The following is a 16,509-nucleotide window of genomic DNA, read 5'->3' as shown; positions in this document are numbered from 1 at the left end:
ATTTTTTTTTAATAAAAATAAAGATTTAAAAAATAAAAAATTAGATATTTCTTCTCAGCTCAAGACCTTTGAATATATTAAAAATTTAGTATGTGACAAAACTGCCTATTCAAATCAGTACAGAAAGGTAAACTATTAAAAAAATAGTGTTTATGCACTCAGGAAAAAAGTTAAGGTAGATCCTTGAACCATTTATAGAAACATATACTTGATTGTTGAATAAATATAAACATAAAGTCATAGAAAAAATATAAAAGGTACGTAAAGTCTTCTTAAAACATAAATTTAAAGAAACATGAAAGAAGAGATTGATAAGCCTGGTTATATCAATATTGATAACTTCTGAATATCACATCATAAACAAAATTAAAGACTAGGCTGGTCCAACCAAGAATTAATATCCAGAATATACAAAGACCTGTATGCAAAAAAGAAAAACATGCACAATTCAGTATTGAACTGCATACATATATTAATATTTGCAGAAGAAAATAATATGAATGACCATGAAATATAATAATTTCAATCTAGTTAGTAATAAGGGGAATTAAATTAGAGCAGTAATAAGATATTGTTTCTTCTGTCTAGGTTGAAAGAGAGAAAGAGTGAGACTGACAGAAAGAGGCAGAGAGAAAGAACGGAAGTGGGGATCAGATATTTACTCCACGCACAGTTGACAGGGGGTATAAAATCTCAGTGGTGAATTGAAAGAAATTTTGGTAGTAGCCTAGAATTTAAAATATAGATACTCTTTGACCCAGCAATTCCACATCTTATTTACTTTCAAGGAAAACTCATGGATATGCAGAAAACATACAACGATATTCATTGCAAACACTGCTTGTTCTAGCAAAGAATTGAAAAATCTGAGAGAAAACCAATGGTTAAATATACTATGGCACATCACTGGCTAAATAAATATACTATAACTTATTCATATCTTAAGATACTATACAGAAGATAAAAACTAATTAGATACATATGTACTGATGTTCAGTGAGAAGACATGTTTAAAAGTAAAATAGTATCATATATTGTTATATAAAAATAAGCAAAGAACTAACTGCTTTACTTGACAAAGGACGTGTTTGGTAAAGGGTGAGCAAACCAAGAAAGAGATACACCTTCAATTTATCTTTTTGAGAGTTTTGTTGCCAAATGCATCCTTAGTATTGCCATAAGAAAACTGAAATAAAGAAGATACTAGATGTTACCCCTTTCCTTTATGGAAAAGTGAAAGGAACAATCCCTGAGAGTGAAGAACAAAATACAAGCAATTACATCAGAAAGGAACCCTGCAGCTTGTGTTCTCTCTCTCTCTTATCCTTGCCCAAGGAGCAGAGCGGTCATCGACAGCAAGCAGTGGCTACCACCAGGTGGCACCACCTACCTGCCAGCTTCTTGCTCAGAAGAGCTACTGCAGCTTTTCATTGAGTTTCTCCCCACTCTGTTCAGAAACATTTCTCTAGTAACCTACTGTAGAATTGATCCCCAAACGTATAAAGATCTGCCCTCTGCCTTACTTGGCACTAGGAATTTTATTCCTATTTTGTTGAAGGACAGATTTCTCCCACCTCCATCCCTACAACCAATATATATATTTTTAAAATGCATAATTACATATATAATAAATATAGTATGTGTATATAATATATAATTACATAAATTATATAACATATATAATCTAAACATATACATATATACACATGTGTGTATATGTATATATTATATATAGTATCTATATGTTATATACATATATAATATACATGTATATATACATATATAATATACATGTATATATACATATATAATTACATTTCACAAATTTAGCATATATCATATATAATATGTAATATATTTAATTATATTTTATATGTGTATATATGCATGTAATTATATTATATATGTATATATAATTTATATTTTATATACAAATTATATGTACATATATTTTATATATATATAATTCCATTCTACAAATTTAACAAATGCCTTGGGCTCTTAAGTATTATTTCTGGGCTGGGCATGGTGGCTCGCACCTGCAATCCCAGCCCTTTTGGGAGAATTGCTTGAGGCCAGGTGTTTGAAGCCAGTCTGGGCAACATAGCAAGAACCTGCCTCTACAAATGTTTCTTTAATTAAAAAAAATTTTGTTTGAGTTTAAGTCACAAAGTTCCTAATTAGCATAGCACCCTCCAACTGACAGTCAAAGCCATCACTATCCACCTGACAGCACTCCCCTAATGCTTTCAGGACATTACTCCCTGCTCTGTAGCTCTCAGCACACAGGACCCAGGTCCCCAATTAGGGTAGGGCTCTTCTCTGTGGTGAGGAGATACTAGAAAGATGATGTTTTCTCCTCAGAAACAAACCATGTATGTCTTGCTCAAGTGTAGATTGGAGGTTATTTCTAATTCTCCTTTGTGTCAGGAGTTCAGTGCCACTGAAAATTTTTAATGCTCAAAATGGCAAAAAATTACATCCTATCATGTTCCCTTGGATATCCAAATGTACATGATGAGTTGGCAGTTGATATAAGAGTCTGTCTGGGGTACAACAGAGTGATCTGGAGATACAAGTAAACACAACTATTAGAATAGTTTGAGATACTAATTGATGCTTTCTTCCCTTGCATATTTCATTTAAAAAAATTCTGAACTTTCCCCCTTACCACTTCCATTCAAGAAGATGGACCTGTTTAAATCAATTGCCTTAGGGGAGGAGCACAACAGCAAAAGACAATCTGCTGACCTCTGGCTAAAGCCCACACTCAGATGCCTCTGAGGCTGAACATCATAGCAGAGGGAATGCCTTTGAGTCGAAAATCAGAGTTCCCTTCAGTGGTGTGGGGCTGGGAGGATGTCTGGTGTTGGCGTCTGAAAGGTTAGGAAGATCCCAGAAAGGAATGGCCATAGCCTTCTAGTGATTTCCAAGCACCAGAGGCGCAGAGCAGTGGGTAGGTCCTGAGGAGAGAGGCCATGCATGCTACTACCTGGGCAGAGTTCTTGGGAGAGTGGGGAAGAGCAAAGGATGATAGGACTCCAGAGGGTCTTAGGGGGCCTGAGGCCAGTGAGCAGGTAGCAAGGGGAAATAGATGTTTTTTGTTTTGTTTTGTTTTGTTTGATATAGGGTCTTTTTCAGTTGCCCAGGCTGGAGTCTAGTGGCACAATCTTAGCTGGGACTACAGTTGCATACCACCACACCTGGCTAATGTTTCAACTTTGTGTGGAGATGGGAGTCTCACCATGTTACCCAGGCTGGTCTGGAGCTCCTGGGGTGAAGTGAAAAGCCCACTTCTGCTTCCCAAAGTGCTGGAATTGCAGGCGTGAGCTGTGCCGCCCAGCAAGATAACGTTGATTCTCAAGAAAGGCACAGAGGAAGTAGAGAGCTGCTGCCTCACTGGAAAGGACTAAGGTGGCCTCTGTATGGCTGGGGTCAGGGTAAACCTGAAGATATTGGGATTCAATTTCTACTCTTCCCATGGAAAAGAGGCAAGGGTGAGGCTCCACATAGAAATTAAGTTAAATCTAAATGAAGATCTATTCCTTTTACATAAATCTGAGGACTGAGAGTCCTCCTTAAAACAGAGACAGGTCTTGTTTCCTTATCAGTGCTGCACAATAATGATAATTTATAGGGAACCTCCCAGAACATTTATGCTTTTTCCATCATGAGGTGGCCAGATGGCTCCCTGGTTTCCTAAATGAAGTCTGGAAAAAGTTACAGATGTGGAAAGAGACAAAACAGTCTAAAACTACAAGCAACAGGAGGCACTGGGCATTGGAGGTTGGCTGCAAGTAAAGAATAAACATAGAACACTTCAATTAAATGATCATGTAGTCACTCATCCTTTATTCTTTGGCATCTTTTAGGAAATCTTCCACTGCTTTCACCCAAGCCTTCTTATCTTCTTAGCAACACATTTCGCTTAGCTGGTATCGTATTCCTATCTTTGGCTTCAACTAACACCTCTTCTTGGTGGCTTCTTGATCTACTTCTTCCCAAACACCTAAACTAAGCTTTGGGTACAGACCTGAAACTGCCTGCTGGCCTCATTCCAGGACACATCCTTTGGGCAATAAAATTTAACATGTCCAAATCATAACTTATTTGGTTTCATTTCTCTGGCCAAATAATAAGACAAAAACCACAAAGGCATTGAAAAAAAAAATAAAACATTTATTAAAGTGCCTGGCAAGGAGTACACGTCAGTGAATACATCCACTGAGAACTTTGCAGAGGGGAAAAGTTAGGAGGGTTTGAGTGCTAGGAAAGGAAGAGTTCAGGCTAGGATGCTAATTAAGGATTGAATGAGTCCATGTGTCTTTTCCATTGTTCACTGGTCAGCAAAGATCTTCCAGTAGTTCTGTTAGGTCTGTCTTCTTAGGGTCACTCAATTTCATGGTTCTTTCTCAATCAGTTGGGATGAAATACCTAATTTTATGTTGTCATCTCCTGGGGCAAGTATAAGTGGAAAATTTCCCTTTGACAATTTTACCTCCTTTTTGCCATTAAAGTCATTGTTTGTTTTGCATCTAAACACTGCTTTTTTTCTAGCTGTAGAATAGATCCTCAAAATGAGATTTCTAGTCCAATAGGTATGTGGATTTGTGATTTCATTAGAAATTGTCCAAGTAACGGCTGAGGGCGGTGGCTCCCACCTGTAATCCCAGCACTTTGGGAGGCCAAGGCAGGTGGATCATCTGAGGTCAGGAGTTTGAGATCAGCCTGGCCAACCTGGTGAAACCCTGTCTCTACTAAAAATAATAACTAAAAAATTAGCTGGGCATAGTGGCATGCACCAGTAATCCCAGCTACTCAGGAGGCTGAGGCAGGAGAATCACTTGAACCTGGGAGGCAGAGGTTGCAGTAGCCAAAATCACACCACTGCACTCCAGCCTGGGCAGCAGAGTGACACTTCGTCTCAAACAAACAAACAAAAATTGTGCAGGTATCTTTCAAAAGTGTAGAGATTTACTCACCACCAACAATCGTAGGCATTTTTATTTCCTTCCTCTTTATCAGTTCTGCATGTTAGCCCTTTTAAATTTTTGTTACAAATATGCAACTAGAAGAAATAATACCCAGTGTTCAATAGATCAATAGTTAATATACATAGTTAATATTAATATAATACATATAATATATAGACATATATAGTTAATATTAATCTATCATACATTTCAAAATAGCTAAAAGAGAACAATTTGAATGTTCCTAGCATGAAAAAAAGATAACCATTGAAGGTGATAGATATCTCAGTTACCCTGCTGATTACATGAACATATCAAATTATCACAAGCACCCTGAAAACATGTTTCAATTTAAATCAATAAAAATAGGAATCTTTTTTATTAAAATTATTTAAATATTTGCCAATCTTAGATGTGCAAACTATTTCATTTTTGTATTAATTTACATCTCCCTAGTAGTGAGATTGAATTTCCTGTTGTAGGTTTGTTAGTTATATGCATTTATTCATTTTATCAATTGCCTGTTCAAATCCTTTGCTCATTTTTCTATTAGTCTGTTTTAAAATAAATTTGTAGGCATTCTTTGTATATTAGGTATAGTAACCTGTGTAACACATGTATTAAAAGTATTTTGTCTGCCCTATCATTTGTGTTTTCTTTCTGGTAACTTTTATCATAAACATTAAAAAATACTAGTCTAACATACCAATCTAATCATTTATGACCTCTGGATTTTATGTCTTCTTAGGGAGTCCTCATTCTCAAAATTTTACACCAATTCTTCCCATATGTAAATAAAATACCCTCATCATATATGATTTTCATTTTTTTATAGTGTTCTTCTTCTTTGTCTTGGTAGGGCACCCAAAGAGATGAGTTGGTTTCTTCCTGCAGTCTGGTAGCCCCTCGGATTCTTGGAGATGCTTCAGTTGACTAGAGCTTCCTATCTGATTTCAGCAGTCCATGTGGTGATGTCAGATGCCAAGGCAGAGCCAGCCTGTGGTGAATGGAGATGTGAATGGGAAAGCAGAGAAAGGGGGCACAGATATGTGGATGTGGCTAGATACTTACTGCATGGAATTCAGCCTCCCACAGTGGAAGTGAAGTGGAATAAAGTGGGTGCTGAGGACCCACTTCGGGAAGGCCTCAGGTGCCCGCTGCATGTGGGGTCAGAGTGACTGATGCTTTGTGTCTCCGAATGATAAACCTCATGGAAGGTAGTGAAAGATCAGAGAGTTCTTCCTCCAGATCTGAGACAATGACTCCTTTCTTTGCTCATGCCCATAGTGTTTAGACTTTTTCTGCCTTACAAGTTCATGTGTTAGAAGAGGCTGCATTTCCTTGTTTCTCTTCCCTCCCAGATATCAGCAACACCTCTGGCCACTCTCCAAGGTGTTGGAGTTGCACCCCGCCCTCTGGCTGTGTCCACAGTGCAGAGATACTCTTTAGACACTTATGTCTAGATAAAGACCTTGATACATATTGGGCCATTAGGCAGCTTGTGGACTGCTTTTCACTTCACCCTAGCTGGCCATGTGTGAGATAGAGCACTATTGACAAGCAGCTCTCATTTGGGGGAATGCACGAGGGGAGGAACACACAGGCTGCTGTGGTTGGTTACCTACTCCCAGTGTTTTTCCTAGATCTTTGCCTTTCGAACCTAGAAACTCCCACCATCACCTCAGTTATCTAGATTCAAACCTTCTGCTGAGCTGTGGAGTAATGTAATTCTGCCAAAGAATGTTTGTCTCTATCCTTTGTCTCATTCCTGAAATCCTACACATGAATCTAGCACAGAATGTTTCTGCAGCAGACCTCAGGAGGGCTGCCTTCATCACATAGCAGATGACTAGCCTTGCCTCCCTTACTCTGCCTCCTCTTGCTCAATTCAAGTCCCTACTTTGGAAACACTTCTCTTGCTATGCCTTGGAACCCTCTCCAGAACATGATGCTTTTCTATTTTTCCTTCAGCTCCATTTTGCATGGCAAAATTTGGGCAAAGGTTGCTCATGTAAGTACTTCCTTAGAATCAACTAACCATGCCTACTTCCTGACTAGTTCAGGGAAGGAGTCTATCACACGGAAGGGGGAACTTTGGAAGGAGACTAAGGAAATACAAGTAGAAGCAGTGGAGAAAAACCAGGAGAGAGTAATGGCATAGAAGCCAATGGAAAAAAGAATTTCAGGAAGGAAGAAGTTTTCTATCTTTGGAAAACGAAATCTCCCTGGCAGAGAGGATGAGAACAATGGACATTTCAAGGTACCTGCCTGCATGGTTTGTGTTCCTAACTGGAGCAGTGCCTACCAAGGTGGAGCAGGGTGGGCAAGGGTACCAGTGGGAGTGGGTCCTACTGGGCAAGGGTAACAGTGGGAGTGGGTCCTACTGGGCAAGGGTAACAGTGGGAGTGGTTCCAGTGGGGAGGAGTATTTTATTGCTGAGACTGTTTAGAATTGCTGGTACATGGTGATAATAGAAAGCAGATGAATATTCAGTTGAGTTTATTATTGCTTTTACATTATTTACACCCAGGCACTCCCTTATGGCACCCAGGGTGGACCACTCCCATCCTCCATCACCCCCTTAGTACACCGCTGAAATTTATTTTGTCCAAAATGGATGAGTCTGGGACAGGCAGAGGCCCAGAACTACAAGGAAGGCGAACTCGACTATTTTCTGCTTAATAAAGCAAACTATTGATTTTTAAGGCATACCAGAGGAGAGAGGCATGCCTGACCCAGAAAACAGAGAAACAGAGAATATTTAGGAGAAAGAGAACAGCTAGACTTACGGTGACATACATCTTCTCCATTATCCCAAATTCTGGGGAAAAGCCTTGTGGATTGGCTTGGGTTGGGGTGAATGACGAATCCTGGAAATGGGGTGAAGAAAAGAGACAACCCATCACAGGAAACAAACACAAGTGATATCATGAGTTCATGAAAAGCTAAGACTCAGAGCCAAAGTGACCATGAAGAACCTCGGGAGTCTTGGAGGGGCACTGGACTTCACATGGCATCATGTACGAGCAGAACCTTTGGAACGTGAGTGTAAAGAGGCAGAAATCCATTTGCTTCTTCATGGCTTCTCTGTAGTAAGAGGGACAGGTGAGTGGGCCCAGGTGCACTCAGAGAAAGGAAGTGTAGAGCAGGCAGCCCTGGCCTGGCCTCTCGAGATCTTAAGCTCAGGTACAGAAGATCCGTGATGCTGACAGACCAATCAAAGAGATCAGTAGTGGAAGCCTACCAGCAATGCAGTGTGGGTTAGCATGGTGGGTCCCTTCTGATGAATTTCTTAAGAACCAAACATGGCAGACAGAGCAGTAGAAACAAATTTGGGATCTTGGTTTCAAACATTAACCATAGTAAGCCTTCAACAAAAGTCAGTTGCATTAATTAAAATGACCCAATAGGAGTGAAAAGTGGTGGGAAAAAATAGGATATAAGCACTCAAATTTACATATTTAGAGGTGGGTAGAGTTGAGCTCAAATAGGTCCTAGGAGCAATGACTCAGTGGACGCAAAACAAACAATTACCGAGCAACTACTTTGTGTAAAACTTTACAGTAGGGACTAGAAATAAAAAATTTCTTAAGACCTTGTCCTTAACCTGTGGAGTTTCTGTTACAAAGCATGTCATTATCACATGGGTGAGTTGTGCCCTCCTCTCACTTTTTCTTCTCTACCAGGATTTCCTGACCATCTTTCAAGATTCAGTTCAAATCTCACTTTCTTGATGAAACTGCCCAACAATGCCAACAACAACAACAAAAAATTAGCTATTTCCCTCTTTGCTTCTAAAGACTTCTTTTAAACTCATATCATTTAAACTTTATTGCTGTTTCTATACTTGTCTTCCTTGGTAGACAGTATAGAAGAGAAACATTTTGTGTTGTTTAGATTTGCATCTGTTAGATTTCATGATGTTTATTTATTTATTTATTTATTTATACTTTAAGTTCTAGGGTACATGTGCACAATGTGCAGGTTTGTTACATTTGTTTTTTTTTTTGTTTGTTTGTTTTTTTTTTTTTTTTTTTTAGACGGAGTCTCGCTCTGTCGCCCAGGCTGGAGTGCAGTGGCCGGATCTCAGCTCACTGCAAGCTCCGCCTCCCGGGTTTACACCATTCTCCTGCCTCAGCCTCCCGAGTATCTGGGACTACAGGCGCCCGCCACCTTGCCCGGCTAGTTTTTTGTATTTTTAGTAGAGACGGGGTTTCACCATGTTAGCCAGGATGGTCTCGATCTCCTGACCTTGTGATCCGCCCGTCTCGGCCTCCCAAAGTGCTGGGATTACAGGCTTGAGCCACCGCGCCCGGCCTGTTACATTTGTATACTTGTGCCATGTTGGTGTGCTGCACCCATCAACTCGTCAGCACCCATCAACTCATCATTTACATCAGGTATAACTCCCAATGCCATCCTTCCCCCTGCCCCCCTCCCCATAATAGGCCCCGGTGTGTGATGTTCCCCTTCCTGAGTCCAAGTGATCTAACTGATCAATTCCCACCTATGAGTGAGAACATGAGGTGTTTGGTTTTCTGTTCTTGCAATAGCTTACTGAGAATGATGGTTTCCAGCTGCATCCATGTCCCTACAAAGGGCACGAACTCATCCTTTTTTATGGCTGCATAGTATTCCATGGTGTATATGTGCCACATTTTCTTAATCCAGTCTGTCACTGATGGACATTTGGGTTGATTCCAAGTCTTTGCTATTGTGAATAGTGCCGCAATGAACATACATGGGCATGTGTCTTTATAGCAGCATGATTTATAATCCTTTGGGTATATACCCAGCAACGGGATGGCTGGGTCATATGCTATTTCTAGTTCTAGGTCCTTGAGGAATCACCATACTGTTTTCCACAATGGTTGAACCAGTTTACAATCCCACCAACAATGTAAAAGTGTTCCTATTTCTCCACATCCTCTCCAGCACCTGTTGTTTCCTGACTTTTGAATGATTGCCATTCTAACTGGTGTGAGATGGTATCTCATTGTGGTTTTGATTTGCATTTCTCTGATGGCCAGTGATGACGAGCATTTTTTCATGTGCCTGTTGGCTGTATGCATGTCTTCTTTTGAGAAATGTCTATTCATATCCTTTGCCCACTTTTTGATGGGGTTGTTTGTTTTTTTCTTGTAAATTTGTTTGAGTTCTTTGTAGGTTCTGGATATTAGCCCTTTGTCAGATGAGTAAATTGCAAAAATGTTCTCCCATTCTGTAGGTTGCCTGTTCACTCTGATGGTAGTTTCTTTTGCTGTGCAGAAGCTCTTTAGTTTAATTAGATCCCATTTGTCAATTTTGGCTTTTGTTGCCATTGTTTTTGGTGTTTTAGACATGAAGTCCTTGCCCATACCTATGTACTGAATGGTATTACCTAGGTTTTCTTCTAGGGTTTTTATGGTTTTATGTCTAACATTTAAGTCTCTAATCCATCTTGAATTAATTTTTGTATAACGAGTAAGGAAAGGATCCAGTTTCAGCTTTCTACTTATGGCTAGCCAATTTTCCCAGGACCATTTATTAAATAGGGAATCCTTTCCCCATTTCTTGTTTTTCTCAGGTTTGTCAAAGATCAGATGGCTGTAGATGTGTGGTTTTATTTCTGAGAGCTCTGTACTGTTCCATTAGTCTATATCTCTGTTTTGGTACCAGTATCGTGCTGTTTTGGTACCAGTACCATGCTGTTTTGGTTACTGTAGCCTCGTAGTATAGTTTGAAGTCAGGTGGCATGATGCCTCCAGCTTTGTTCTTTTGACTTAGGATTGTCTTGGCAATGCGGGCTCTTTTTTGGTTCCATATGAACTTTAAAGCAGTTTTTTTCCAAATCTGAGAAGAAAGTCATTGGTAGCTTAATGGGGATGGCATTAAATCTATAAATTACCTTGGGCAGTATGGCCATTTTCATGATATTGATTCTTCCTATCCATGAGCATGGTATGTTCTGCCATTTGTTTGTGTCCTCTTTTATTTCACTGAGCAGTGGTTTGTAGTTCTCCTTGAAGAGGTCCTTTTCATCCCTTGTAAGTTGGATTCCTAGGTATTTTATTCTTTTGAAGCAATTGTGAATGGAAGTTCATTCATGATTTGGCTCTCTGTTTGTCTGTTACTGGTGTATAAGAATGCTTGTGATTTTTGCACATTAATTTTGTATCCTGAGACTTTGCTGAAGTTGCTTATCAGCTTAAGGAGATTTTGGGCTGAGACGATGGGGTTTTCTAAATATACAATCATGTCATCTGCAAACAGGGACAATTTGACTTCTTCTTTTCCTAACTGAATGCCCTTTATTTCTTTCTCTTGCCTGATTGCCCTAGCCAGAAGTTCCAACACTATGTTGAATAGGAGTGGTGAGAGAGGGCATCCCTGTCTTGTGCCAGTTTTCAAAGGGAATGCTTCCAGTTTTTGCCCATTCAGTATGATATTGGCTGTGGGTTTGTCATAAATAGCTCTTATTCTTTTGAGATACGTTCCATCAATACCGAATTTATTGAGAGAGTTTTTAGCATGAAGGGCTGTTGAATTTTGTCAAAGACCTTTTCTGCATCTATTGAGATAATCATGTGGTTTTTGTCTTTGGTTCTGTTTATATGCTGGGTTACGTTTATTGATTTGCATATGTTGAACCAGCCTTGCATCCCAGGGATGAAGCCCACTTAATCATGGTGGATAAGCTTTTTGATGTGCTGCTGGATTCGGTTTACCAGTATTTTGTTGAGGATTTTTGCATCGATGTTCATTGGGGATATTGGTCTAAAATTCTCTTTTTTTGTTGTGTCTCTGCCAGGCTTTGGTATCAGGATGATGTTGGCCTCATAAAATGTGTTAGGGAGGATTCCCTCTTTTTCTATTGATTGGAATAGTTTCAGAAGGAATGGTACCAGCTCCTCCTTGTACCTCCAGTAGAATTCGACTGTGAATCCGTCTGGTCCTGGACTTTTTTTGGTTGGTAGGCTATTAATTATTGCCTCATTTCAGAGGCTGCTATTGGTCTATTCAGGGATTCAACTTCTTCCTGGTTTAGTCTTGGGAGAGTGTAAGTGTCCAGGAAATTTTCCATTTCTTCTAGGTTTTCTAGTTTATTTGCATAGAGGTGTTTATAGTATTCTCTGATGGTAGTTTGTATTTCTGTGGGGTCGGTGGTGATATCCCCTTTATCATTTTTTATTGTGTCTATTTGATTCCTTGCTCTTTTTTTCTTTATTAGTCTTGCTAGCGGTCTATCAATTTTGTTGATCTTTTCAAAAAACCAGCTCCTGGATTCACTGATATTTTGGAGGGTTTTTTGTGTCTCTATCTCCTTCAGTTCTGTTCTGATCTTAGTTATTTCTTGCCTTCTGCTAGTTTTTGAATGTGTTTGCTCTTGCTTCTCTAGTTCTTTTAATTGTGATGTATAGTGTCAATTTTAGATCTTTCCAGCTTTCTCTTGTGGGCATTTAGCGCTATAAATTTCCCTCTACACACTGCTTTAAATGTGTCCCAGAGATTCTGGTATGTTGTATCTTTGTTCTCATTGGTTTCAAAGAACATCTTTATTTCTGCCTTCATTTCGTTATGTACCCAGTAGTCATTCAGGAGCAGGTTGTTCAGTTTCCATGTAGTTGAGCGGTTTTGATTGAGTTTCTTAGTTGAGTTCTAGTTTGATTGCACTGTGGTCTGAGAGACAGTTTGTTATCATTTCTGTTCTTTTACATTTGCTGAGGAGTGCTTTACTTCCAACTATGTGCTCAATTTTGGAATAAGTGTGATGTGGTGCTGAGAAGAATGTATATTCTGTTGATTTGGGGTGGAGAGTTCTGTAGATGTCTATTAGGTCCGCTTGGTGCAGAGTTGAGTTCAATTCCTGGATATGCTTGCTAACTTTCTGTCTCATTGATCTGTCTAATGTTGACAGTGGGGTGTTGAAGTCTCCCATTATTATTGTATGGGAGTCTAAGTCTCTTTGTAAGTCTCTAAGGACTTGCTTTATGAATCTGGGTGCTCCTGTATTGGGCACATATATATTTAGGATAGTTAGCTCTTCCTGTTTAATTGATCCCTTTACCATTATGTAATGGCCTCCTTTGTCTCTTTTGATCTTTGATGGTTTAAAGTCTGTTTTATCAGAGACTAGGATTGCAACCCCTGCTTTTTTTTGTTCTCCATTTGCTTGGTAGATCTTCCTCCATCCCTTTATTTTGAGCCTGTGTGTGTCTCTGCATGTGAGATGGGTCTCCTGAATGCAGTACGCTGATGGGTCTTGACTCTTTATCCAATTTGCCAGTCTGTGTCTTTTAATTGGACCATTTAGACCATTTACATTTAAGGTTAATATTGTTATGTGTGAACTTGATCCTGTCATTGTGATATTAGCTAGTTATTTTGCTTGTTAGTTGATGCAGTTTCCTCCTAGCATCAATGGTCTTTATATTTTGGCATGTTTTTGCAATGGCTGGTACCTGTTATTCCTTTCCATGTTTAGTGCTTCCTTCATGATCTCTTGTAGGGCAGGCCTGGTGGTGACAAAATCTCTCAACATTTGCTTGTCTGTAAAGGATTTTATTTCTCCTTCACTGATGAAACTTCGTTTGGCTGGATATGAAATTCTGGGTTGAAAATTCTTTTCTTGAAGACTGTTAAATATTGGCCTCCACTCTCTTCTGGCTTGTAGAGTTTCTGCCGAGAGATCTGCTGTTAGTCTGATGGGCTCCCTTTGTGGGTGACCCGACCTTTCTCTCTGGCTGCCCTTAACATTTTTTCCTTCATTTCAACTTTGGTGATTCTGACAATTATGTGTCTTGGAGTTGCTCTTCTCGAGGAGTATCTTTGTGGTGTCTTTGTATTTCCTGAATTTGAATGTTGGCCTGCCTTACTAGGTTGGGGAAGTTCTCCTGGATGATATCCTGAAGAGTGTTTTCCAACTTGGTTCCATTTTCCCCCTCACTTTCAGGCACCCCAATCAGATGTAGATTTGGTCTTTTCACATAATCTCACATTTCTTTGAGGCTTTGTTCATTTTTTTTTCCTTTTTTTCTCTAGACTTCTCTTCTCACTTCATTTCATTCATTTGATCTTCAATCATTGATACTCTTTCTTCCAGTTGATCGAGTCGGTTACTGAAGCTTGTGCATTTGTCACGTATTTCTCGTGTCATGGTTTTTATCTCTGTCAGTTTGTTTATGGCCTTCTCTCCATTGATTATTCTAGTTATCCATTCTTCCATTCGTTTTTCAAGATTTTTAGTTTATTTGCGCTGTATAGGTAGTTCCTCCTTTAGCTCTGAGACGTTTGATCGACTGAATCCTTCACCTCTCAACTCCTCAAAGTTATTCTCCGTCCAACTTTGATCTGTTGTTGGTGATGAGCAACTTTCCTTTGGAGGGGGAGATGCTATCTGATTTATTGTATTTCCAGCTTTTCTGCCCTGCTTTTTCCCCATCTTTATGGTTTTATCTGCCTTTGGTCTTTGATGATGGTGATGTACTGATGGGATTTTGGTGTGGGTGTCCTTTCTGTTTGTTAGTTTTCCTTATAACAGTCAGGACCCTCAGCTGTAGGTCTCTTGGAGATTGCTTGAGGTCCACTCCAGACCCTGTTTGCCTGGGTATCAGCAACAGAGGCTGCAGAAGATAGAATATTGCTGAACAGCGAGTGCTGCTGTCTGATTCTTGCTCTGGAAGCTTCATCTCAGGGGTGTACTCTGCTGTGTGAGGTGTGAGGTGTCGGTCTGCGCCTAGTGGGGGATGTCTCCCAGTTAGGTTACTCAGGGGTCAGGGATCCACTTGAGCAGGCAGTCTGACCATTCTCAGATCTCAACCTCTGTGCTCGGAGATCCACTGCTCTCTTCAAAGCTGTCAGACAGCTGTCAGACTCCACCCAGAGGTGGATTCTACAGAGACAGGCAGGCCTCCTGGAGCTGCGGTGGGCTCCACCCAGTTCGAGCTTCCCGGAGGCTTTGTTTACCCACTTAAGCCTCAGCAATGGTGGGCGCCCCTCCCCCAGCCTCGCTGCCACCTTACAGTTAGATCTCAGACTGCTGTGCTAGCAGTGAGGGAGGCTCCGTGGGCGTGGGACCCTCTGGGCCAGGTGTGGGATATAATCTCCTGGTGTCCGTTTGATAAGACCCTTGGTAAAGCGCAGTATTAGGGTGGGAGTTACCTGATTTTCCAGGTGTTGTGTGTCACAGTTTCCCTTGGCTAGGAAAAGGGATTCCCTTCCCCCTTGCGCTTCCCAGGTGAGGCGATGCCTTGCCCTGCTTCAGCTCTCCCTGGTCACTGGTCGGGCTGCACCAGCTGACCAGCACCAATTGTCTGACACTCCCCAGTGAGATGAACCCGGTACCTCAGTTGAAAATGCAGAAATCTCCCGTCTTCTGTGTCGCTCACGCTGGGAGCTGGAGGCTGGAGCTGTTCCTATTTGGCCATCTTGCTCCTGACCTCATAATGTTTATTAACGTGTGTGCATTGACCCATAAGTGGGGTGTGAAATTGGTAGATTTTTGACTGGTATTTTAAAATACTGGAGTAGAAGAGAAAGGAAACCCTCAAAGTGATTCACACATTAAGAATGAGTAATGCTTCATGAAATTTGTTTCTATTATTTATGTGAGTGTCTTGAGTCACAATGTAAAATATTTTTACTAAGGATCATTTTAAAAAATCATTAAATACTGGAGGCTCAGTAATTTGGGATAGACTATAGGAAGAAAGCTAGACCTAGAGATTCTGAAGTTTTCAGATTATAAATAGATCTATACTATACATAGAAAGCAATGGGTTACACAAGTTTATAGCTTAAACAAGCTAATAAAATAGCAAACATGTCTATACATTAAGGCGGAAGTCAGCAAACTATTTCTGTAAAGATAGTAAATGTTTTAGGTTTTATAGACTATAAGTTTCCTGTCATGATTCTGTAACTCTACCATTATAGCATAAAAGCAGCCACAGATGATGTGTAATGGGATGAGTATGGCTGGGTTCCAATAAAATTTGAATTTTACATAATTTTCATGTGTCAGGAAACAATCTTTTGATTTGTTTCAACCATGTATGAATGTAAAAACCATTCTTAACTCATGGTGTTTTAAAAGATAGTGTATTAATAGAAAATTTTAGCTCCAGTAAGGCCAACGGATTGAGAGACGATTTGCCTTCAAAAACAGTTTGTTGACCAGGTGCAGTGGCTCATCCCAGTAATCCCAGCCCTTTGGGAGGCCAAGGTGGGTGGATCATTTGGGGTCAGGAGTTTCAGATCAGCCTGGCCAACATGGTGAAACCCTGTCTCTACTAAAAATACAAAAGTATCTGGGTGTGGTGGTGCACACCTGTAGTCCCAGTTACTCAAGAGGCTGAACTAAGAGAATCACTTGAACCTGGGAGATGGAGGTTGCAGTGAGCCAAGATCGCACCACTGCACTCCAGCCTGGGCAACAGAGTGAGACTCTGTCTCAAAACAACCAAACAAAAAAGAAGAAAGAAAATATAATTTGTTACTTGTTACTCACACCTCCCAAGAGGAGGAGGCATGTCACACCTTGGGGGCCCACAGAGGA

The 16,509-nt window shown here is 40.2% G+C and overlaps 1 protein-coding gene and 1 non-coding gene across 3 annotated transcripts in view; one reads left to right on the top strand and one right to left on the bottom strand.

Moving 5' to 3' along the window:
- LOC105465317 (eva-1 homolog A, regulator of programmed cell death) overlaps positions 1–16,509 on the top strand; it is a 180,561-nt gene that overhangs the window by 36,860 nt on the left and 127,192 nt on the right. The window lies entirely within an intron of this gene.
- Positions 1,293–1,507, bottom strand: LOC112423757 (small nucleolar RNA U3). Its single transcript, XR_003014313.1, has one exon. It is a non-coding gene; the product is annotated as a small nucleolar RNA U3 (small nucleolar RNA).

This window comes from Macaca nemestrina, chromosome 13, assembly GCF_043159975.1.
Source record: "Macaca nemestrina isolate mMacNem1 chromosome 13, mMacNem.hap1, whole genome shotgun sequence".
Lineage (NCBI taxonomy): Eukaryota > Metazoa > Chordata > Mammalia > Primates > Cercopithecidae > Macaca > Macaca nemestrina.
Note: the sequence above shows the minus strand (reverse complement) of the source record. Positions and strands in the feature narration are given on the sequence as shown.